Source organism: Apostichopus japonicus, chromosome 2 (assembly GCF_037975245.1).
Source record: "Apostichopus japonicus isolate 1M-3 chromosome 2, ASM3797524v1, whole genome shotgun sequence".
Lineage (NCBI taxonomy): Eukaryota > Metazoa > Echinodermata > Holothuroidea > Aspidochirotida > Stichopodidae > Apostichopus > Apostichopus japonicus.
The window spans coordinates 17524321-17534074 of NC_092562.1; the positions used below are offsets into that span (position 1 = coordinate 17524321).

At 36.5% G+C, this 9754-nt stretch overlaps 1 long non-coding RNA gene across 1 annotated transcript; it reads left to right on the plus strand.

Annotated features, from left to right (window-relative positions):
- The first annotated feature begins 43 nt into the window (after window positions 1-43).
- On the plus strand, window positions 44-9448 carry LOC139980319 (uncharacterized). Its single transcript, XR_011797540.1, has 4 exons — window positions 44-685; window positions 3876-4133; window positions 5634-5749; window positions 6312-9448. It is a non-coding gene; the product is annotated as an uncharacterized lncRNA (long non-coding RNA).
- Window positions 9449-9754: the final 306 nt, after the last annotated feature.

Here is a 9754-nt window from a genome sequence, read left to right on the forward strand (position 1 = left end):
TATATATATATATATATATATATACATTGGTATTTGTGTTTACTTCAATGCATGGTAGCTGGGACTTAGGTTTACCTCGGGGATAGGTTTACCTGACACCGGGTAAACCTAAGTCTAGGGTCTTCTTGTTCAATCAATTTCACTTCCTTTGAGGAATGATTATTTCGAGTTAAGAGAAAACCTCATAAACTTTTCAATTCCGAAGTTACAAAAAAAAAATCGTTCATTTAAAGGGTAAAATTTCCCCTCAAAAGTGGAGGTAATTCCGAAGGGTATATAACAGAATTACGAACATGGTATATATGTTGATCCCAACTTTACACCTCGATTTTGACCAAATGCGGCTGTATATAGTTCCGAAACTTACAGGTTCCTCTAATTACACTGAAATCTTCGTGTTTGTACTTTTTCTTCCATTAATTTGGGATATTTAAGAAAATAAGAGTTTCTATTTTAACTGGCAAATTTACACGTAACGAAACAACGCCCCCATATCTAAGCAGTTCTTTCTGTGTTCGGTGGTAGGGCAGTCGATCGTATCGTATCGTTGCTATCCCAATAGCCTACATTCAACGTTACTCTATGTGGGCCTAGCCATGTAGTCTACAAAGGAAAGTGCCGCAGGTTACCGTAAACGTTGCCCATTTGAAGTTGGCTTTTGGAACTTTGGTGGAGTATATGCATTGTAAGTAAATTCCTTAAAAGTGTTCCGGATATATTAATAACATTTAGAGTAAATACCTTCATGCTGAACACAAATAAAGTAAGACCATGGTTAGAGTTAGAGTAGACTAGCCTAGGCCTAACGTTAGCCCTAAATTGGACCTATCAGTATTACTGGCTATGGTAAATCACAGCTGCCTGCTACTGTCTTTGCTGATACTCGGAATATAAAATGTGATATATAAATTAAAGTATATACTTGTAACAGACTGGTCAACCTACACATTTTGCAGCCTGGTGATCTTCCAGATCTTTTAAAGTAAAGGCTTAATAATTGACGCACCTCCAAATATTACTAGGCCTACTAGTAGCATACTACTATTACTATACTAGCCTACTACTACTGTACTGTAGCTAGTACTAGTAACTATACAGCAGGCAACCATAACGTTTTGCAGCCAAGCAGAGTTAAATATTTCATGAGTTTGAATCCATTTCAGGTATATGCTGATCAAATTGTGTTTGTGCATGTTTTGGGGCATTTGGAAATCTTACTCCCTAAAAATAACCAAAATTACCTCAATATAATACCACTAATCTCTGGGACCTGACCTTTCTGAGGTTAGAGGCTCAGAGCATAGCAAACAGCATCCAAAGATAATGGATGTTTACTTAGGCCCTTCACTACAGTAAGCTTATCGACAGATGTGTCAATTTAGGGGTATGAAAGAACTTGCATTCGTGCGATGCAATTTTGAACCATTTCACGAAATATAAATCTTTGGGTATGTCTCAATCTCTCTGCCATAAAATAAGGCAGTCAGAAAGTCACAACTCCACAAAAACAGATACACAAGCAAACGGAACACTACAGTAAAAGAAAGGGCCTGATAGATTCCATAAACGAGTTACAAAAGTAAAAAATGTGAAAACGTTTGCCGTCTCAGTACAATATTCATCCCCACAATATTCTCTATATGTGTTAGTGTGCATCACTTAGCCCTGTGCGTACAGTAGTAGTGGTGTGTCATTGGTTCTGATTCAGAGAACTAAGTCACACAGGGCCTCAGTGTAGCAGTGTACAACAACTTTTTGTAACATGAGTTTTTTCCCCCTGCACCTACTGTATGGGATGAATCATGGCTGAAGGTAAACAATTGAGTATTCATTTTAGAATAACAACGCAATCATGGCTAAGTAATTTAGGCATTTTGATATTAACGTTATGATGTGGGTAGTGTTAATAGTGCTGAAGTAATAGCTTGATCAAAAGTATTCCTCAAAGTCCCACAATGCCTTCACAGGGTGACCTACTGTATAGTCACTTGAGCACTTAGGAGTTTTGCGAAAAGAGCAAATTACTTGTCCAAAATTGCTAGGTTTGATCCAGTTTTACGGAGTCCCATAACAAAAAAACACAGTCTGTGATATATCAATGGAAAAGTGTAAAGATTCAATGTAACATATTTGAAAGGATTAGAGTATGTTGAAAAACCACCAGCTATGCATTTTAAGGAAATAAACAGTACCTCATTGAACCTTGCATTGTGTTCACACTAATGAGTTATGAAATTGTTATCAGTGTCTTCATCATTAAAAGCTATTAATTAGGTTGATCAATGGTCTCACATATTAGTGCAATCACAGAGGTTAAATTTCAATCAGGTTATAATGCCAAGGGAATCCAGACCTACTTCATAAAAAAAAAACAAATTCATGGCTCCTATAAAAATCATTCATGATAAAAACCAGCATACATACATTATGTGCAACTAAAGCAGTTTCATATTGGGTATCATGTCCAAATAAAAGCTCTTGATTGTATTCAGTTTTCATACTTTTAAAAATGACCATCTGTGTGCAGTAATTTGGTGTTAGTAAGTAACATCAAAATGCACAAGACTAATGTTCAACAGGCACTAGATAGTTCTCATGTCCATAGCACAAACCAGGGAGTTGTTCCATTACAACTCCCTGCACGAACAGGCTATTATGATCAGAGTTGTTATGGAACAAATAAAACTCCCTTGTATGATGTTAGCACTGTACTGTGTGACAAAACACTTAAATGCATACATGTGGTAACATGTTGCTATGATCCGATACTAGCTGGTTGGGTGTATAAATAGATCACCATTATGCAAACTGCACTGCACATGGTTTCCATTATGTAATGTTTCATTTTATGAATTTGTCAATCTGACATGTATGCTACTGTACAGTATATGTGTAGGCTGCATGTACAACTTATTGTATCTTAATAATATACAGCAAAAAACTATTGAGAACTGTGATAAACAACATTTTCAAAGTGACAGTTGGGGATCTAAAAAGACCACTGAAAGCCTTCTGTAGCGATATAACATGATACTAAACATTATATATCTCTGCAAGCTAGTGTACCCTGCTTTGAGATGTATGGTTTAAATAAGGTTTTCACAAGTTTGCCCTGTTGACCCAACCAGCCTAGCCCTAGACATACCAATAAATAGATCTATCCATGCTTCAAATTGAGTTTTCACAATTTGACCATTTTTACCTAAATTTCCTTTGACCTTCACCAAAAACAATAGGCTTCTTGTACTTGTGATGCATCTATACATACATACTGTACCAACTATGAGATCTGTCCAATAAAGCTTATTGTCATGAAAAACTGTGTTAACAAGCTAGGATCACAAACACAGTACTCCTACCAATGCACACGCACACATATGCCATCGTGAGTGGAAAGTTTCAACATCATTGAAACCAAACATTAAAAATGAACTCAGTCATAATGCCAAAGTCTGTGTTCACGAGTAGTTCTGAGCTTAAACCCCAAATGATACGTTGAGGGACTAAATGTACCGGTATACATAGTCTAGGGTGCATGCAATTTTTAAGTAAATGAACTGCATGCGGGATGAGGCATTGAACCATGCATGAATACTCAGTCAATCCCTTGAAGTGATTGCATGCTAAATTCCTGGGTACAACTTACATACCAAATAATAGATCAATATTCAAACTTAGTAGTGTGGCATTTTTCTCAATTGTTGCATATGCGGTTTCCATGAAAAAAGTGATAGCTAAATTAACTAAACTGACATGAATATTGGACAACATGTACACTAAGTATTGACATCAAATAGGGAACTGCACTGTCAAGACTTCCACCTGCAATTTATGAAACAATTATCTGGACTTATTTATGTTCATTCTCTTGTCAGAAAAGATGGCTTAAATTTGGCACAATTTGAGGAATGCATGAATGCAGAATGAGAACACCACAGCAGATATGCTCCACTTTATTGCAAGAAGTACAGGGCTGCAATTTCAAGGTCAACACAGGATATCAAAATACTGTACAGTAACTTTGAGCTGCTGGTTCATGCTGACCATGGGATGCAGCGAGAAATGGCTTATATGGAAATAAGGAGCTTCCACAAGCATATATTGCAAACATCCCCAGTTGTCTTTAATATTCAGTAAGTATTGACTGTGAGATATATTTTAAATCCCTATGACCTGAAGTTAGTTTTCTAAAGTCTTCCCTTTAATATCCTCTAAGTCTGATCAACACACACTATACAAAATATAAATTTACTGTACTAAGTTTCAACACGAACAAAGATGATGAAAATTTGCTGTTTATTTTCAAAAACTGTAAACGATCTAAGGCAACGGCTAACAAAGTAATGTAAGAAAGGCTTTCCACTTCCCACCAAGTCCACTGCCAAACCTTTTGTTTTACTTTGCTACTTCCACCATCATAGAATGTTATCAGAATTGAAATGACTTTATGTGTAGTCTTTGAAAACCAAATGTACTGTAAATCTGCCATCTGGCAGGCTGGAATGAATTGTAGGTGGGATTGTGAAGCAAAGACTTGAGGTGTTAACACACCATCACATTTTAACCTTGATTATGATGTGTTTATTTGTACCTTTTGCAACAATGTCAATATCAAAATGTGAGGCTTTAAAAAAATATTTACATGGAATGTACTTCAGTGAAACTTTGACATATGATTGAAATGTTGTTTTGGTTTGTTGTAAGTTAACAAGAGCTGGTGGAATTTCTCCACAAGAGAAGGAAGTACTGTCATCAATAAAATCTACAGACAGAAGAATATTTTTACTGAAGATCAAAATTTTCAATGAAAGGAAAGGCTTTCGATTAAAATTGGACAAACAACTTCTGTAGATACAATGAGGACTAGATTTATATGTCATTGCTTGGAGCCAGGTACAGTGCATTCTATGAGTTTGAATTTTTCTTTTTAGTTTCTGGACAGGTATATGACATGCAGTGTACAAATTAAAATTTGTTAATGAATTTTCTTCCTTCACAGCATCATAAAATTTATTATTAATAATCCATTTATACAAATTCTTATGTTGCTGTATTTGAGAATAATTTTCGTTAGTAAAACAAAGATTTGAATCATATTCATTGCATTAACTATTATTCATGTAACTCCCTTACTTCACTGTACTGTATCAAATAAAACATTGTTTCACCAATCCATTATTCCAGTTGTTATACTGCTGGGAGGGGAGACACCAAGGTCTTTTAATACTTCAGTTACCCAATTAATGCTAACTAGATGCTCAATAATGCTTCCCACAATGGGGATGTTGGGTCTAGCAAACCTTAAGTCTAGTGGACCCTCAATGTAATGGGCATCCCCCCCCCCCCCATGTTGGTACTGCATGTGGTATACTTTTGTTAGTGAAACTAAGAGTTTCATCCTAGTCATTACATTGAGGGATGCTCTTTATTAAACTCCCTTACTTCACTGCAGCGTATTGGTAATCAACTATTCTAGTTGTAATGTTGCTAGTACTGTATTGAGAATCCTTTTGTTAGTGAAACGAAGAGTTTAATGCTATCCATTACATTTAGGAGTACTCTCTAAGTGTCTACCTTCACAACATCATATAATAAATTATTAACAATCCATTATCTCTTTATATTTATGGCAGAGCTGTAGTCGAGTCCAATTAGCCAGAGCCCGATCCAAGTCCGAGTCCATCTGGTTTGAGCCAAATACAAGACCCCTCAAGTCCGAGCCGACTCCAGATACCAAAGATCACCTTTGGTAAAAATTCTTGAACTGTTATGATAATTATGCACCCAGGAGGAAATTTACCTCATGCTATAATTTTTTCGGACCAGATAAGTGGCAGCAAGCTCTTCCTGGTTCATAAATGTTATAAAACTACTGGGAGGGGAGTCACCAAGGTCCTTCAATACTTTCAGTTACCCAATAAATGCTAACTAGACGCTCAATAATGCTTCCCACAATGGGGGTGTTGGGTCTAGCAAACCTTAAGTCTAGTGGACCCTCAATATAATGGGCATCCCTCTTGTTGGTACTGCATGTGGTATCCTTTTGTTAGTGCAACTAAGAGTTTTATCCTAGTCATTACATTGAGGGATGCTCTTTATTAAACTCCCTTTCTTCACTGCATCGTATTGGTGATCCATTATTTCAGCTGTAATGTTGCTACAGTAGTACTGTATTTGAGAATCCTTTTGTTAGTGAAACGAAGAGTTTAATACTATCCATTACATTTAGGAGTTAACTTTTTAAGTCTGTACCTTCTCATCATCATATAATAAATTATTAACAATCCATTATCTTTTTATATTTATGGCAGAGCTGTAGTAGAGTCCAATTAGCCAGAGTCTGAGCCAAGTCCGAGCCCACTTGGTATGAGCCAAATCCAAGACCCTTCAAGTCCGAGCCGACTCCAGATATTCAAATATGATCACCTTTGGTAAAAATTCTTGAACTGTTATGATAATTATTCACCCAGGAGGAAATTTACCTCATGCTATAATTTTTTTCGGACCAGATAAGTGGCAGCAAGCTTTTCCTGGTTCATAAATGTTCAGCCCGGGCGCTCAACTTTCAAACCATGCAGGGAGAGGCAAAATCATATTCAAACCACGACCACCGCCAGGTTAGAACATGCTTGTGAGAACCCTGCTCTACTAAAAGTGATATTCTAGTTACATTTAGGATTGCTCATTAAGATTTTCAAATCATAATCATTGTCATGGTTGCTACTTTTTCTGATGTCATCATCATTTGTGAATTATTGTTATTGTTGCCATGTTACATTTGCCAGTATCAATTTTGCTTATTGTTCTCTCAAAATTGCAGAGTAGAAGGAAGAAATGTTAGCTAATGGTTATTATACCATATGTTCTTGGTCTCTAAATTGTTTACGCTGAGGTCAGTATGAACAGAAGTGTTTATAATTTAGTTTTCCTTTCTGTTAAAGTATTTTCTGAATCATTTCATTAATTTTATATTTATACTGGAATTTTCAGTAGGTGTTGGCTTCATTGAGGGTCAAAGGCTACTCAAGGTGAGTAGAGTAACATAGAGCATCTAACTCAACAAGGAAAAGTTGGTAGTCATATGTAGTGCATATAGGTTTCTGACATTGAGTACTATTCTATAAATTTGTACAGTATAGCAGAAGCCCATGTGATATAACTAGATATCTGAAACTGAAAGCCATGTTAACATGATAGTTCAATATTGGAATGATGAATGGAAGTTTGTATGCAGGTGTATCATGTGCTGAGTGCTCTTAGCCAAGTCAAAGGTTATTTGAGGCCAATATAGGTAAAATCTGAAAACCTTCATGATCCCATACTATCTAGTATCTTACTAGTAGCTGCTTTAATAGCTGAATCTTAGGGCAATTAATATATTTATCAGAACAAGTAATGTACCTCAAAAGACTTCTTAAGCTCTTTTGAGCCCCATTCAATATTTCAGTGTATTAACTTCATCATTCTTTTAACAAATTTACTCCAAATTGCTAGTTTCATGTTCTGGCAATGAACCTTTGTCATATCATGTTGCATGAGTGCTGTAACTGGTTTACAAGCTTGCAAAAGTCTTAAAAGGAGGATAGGGTGTTGGGATAAATAGTTCAAAATAATATTACCAAAATGGTACCATATTTTGCTTTTCATTTTTCCCATATGTTGCCACTGCTTGAATAAGACTAGTTGATAGGACTTTTTGTGAGCTCCACCTTTGACAACAAGGTACAGTAGACTTCAACTGCATCTTGTTGGCAACATCCTAGGAAAGTTTCAATAAACACAGATGTTTCTCTAAATGAGGAATCTGTGAACATTTCAATACTGCGAGTCTTTATTGGACATTTCAGCAGGAGGCAATAACCAATTCTGCTACCGTTACATACTGTAGGTCCTTCATAAAATGCCACTTAAAGAACTGTATTACTTCCTTGGGAAGGTGAATTTTGTTGTCAAATACAACATCTGTCAAATATTTAGTTTCCCAACCTGTCCAACTCCCCCCCCCCCACCCCTCCATTTATCCCGAGTAGTTTACAGAAACTGGGACAGAACATTGTTTTGTGGGAAACAAGGTTAAATAATGTTGTTTGAGGTATTGAGCATTTATCTATATGTCCCTTTGGAATCTAGATAGGAGGAAGTAGCAAACAATGCAAGGAAAACATGAAGTTCAAGTGGATGCTTTAATTGCTTTTACCCAAAACATTGCTATATTCATTGATAAATATAATCCACTTCAAATTCAGTACCATTATACAACATGCAAAAGAGTTATGATATTGATGTACTTTCAGAATTTAGACCATTGCAGGGGAACAAGTTTAACATTGGTTTTTAATTTGACTGTATGTAGAAAACACACATAATGAACCTCAGATACAATGTCGTGTAAATACATATTACTGCTAGGAGCTGTTTAACAAACAGTGAAAGAAAAATTTATTACTTGACTATCAAGAGATTCGCAGAACTCCACTCCTTCAACAATATTTACAGTGGTGCAGACTTCAAAGCAGTGCAAGGGCAACAACTGCCTATCTCTTTAAGAAATTTCCAAGTGCTTTCATTTCTAGCATTTGCATATGTTCAAAAGAAAAATGACAAATTAAAAGATGTGGTCTTTTCAACATGTTACCACATCTCCCCCCCCCCCCTCTCTCCCCCATCAAAAAAGTATTGCATGTACAGCAGTAACCCTTTTTGTACATGTGCAATATATGGGGCAGAGCCTTATTCATGACTTGACCAAGCCCTTTATCCATTTGAATAGCACAAGTTATGTCAGTGGTATTCACATCAATGCCTCATAGAAAATGTGCCTCATGGTCAATTTTCTAGCTGATAGCATGAATGAGAATGAGCTGAAGTTGTAGAAGTTGCTTTGTTTATATATTTCTGAAAGTAACATGAAATTTCATATTGATTTTTAATGAAAATATTTGCATTTATCAGTAATAAACAGAAATAAGACATAATGATTTCTGCTATAGTGTCTTATCTCTGCCTCTTATGTTAAAATTGGGTTCATTGGTTGGTCCTTGTACTTCGAACATATTGCTCCCTAACTCAGCAAACCCATATTCGATCTGAAGATGCTAATTCAGACAGCTTACTGTTCTAGCAAGTTCTCGACCAATTATATTGATGAATTTGCATCTGGATGAATTTGCACTGGATGAATTTGAATCATGCCAACTATGTAAGGAGCCATTTCTTTAAACCTTGCAAGACTGGTCTATAGAGTTTCAGCTAATTTAATACAAGCCGATCCATGAAGAATTCAAATACTGTGTAATCCTATCCTACTTCAAAGGTGTACGTGGTCGAAAGGTTTCCTAGTAAAATTACTGGTCCTTTCAGATCTGCAACTTCATCTTGAGAACTTCTTTTTGGTCACATAGTAGCTTGAAACAATTGAAAGTTGGAAACAGTACTTTGAAGATATGTGCTTCGGCACCAGGTACCCAGTGGCGTAGCCACGGGGGGGGGGGGGAGGGGAGGGGGGGGGGAGACAGCCCCATGAAAGCTTGTCGCCCGCCCACTGGGATTTTGGGTGTCGAAAAAATTACATGTGCGAAAAATATATCATTCATTGGTCTGCATGGTATCGAATCTCCATGATGACCACTCATGAACGACCCTTCGACCGCGGACCGGCGGTAGGCTATAGTTGCTGAAAAACCTGACGTTACATAGCGCATAGGCCGAGATATGTCATGATATTTCAAAGCAGATTGTCTTTTTTCTTCTATTT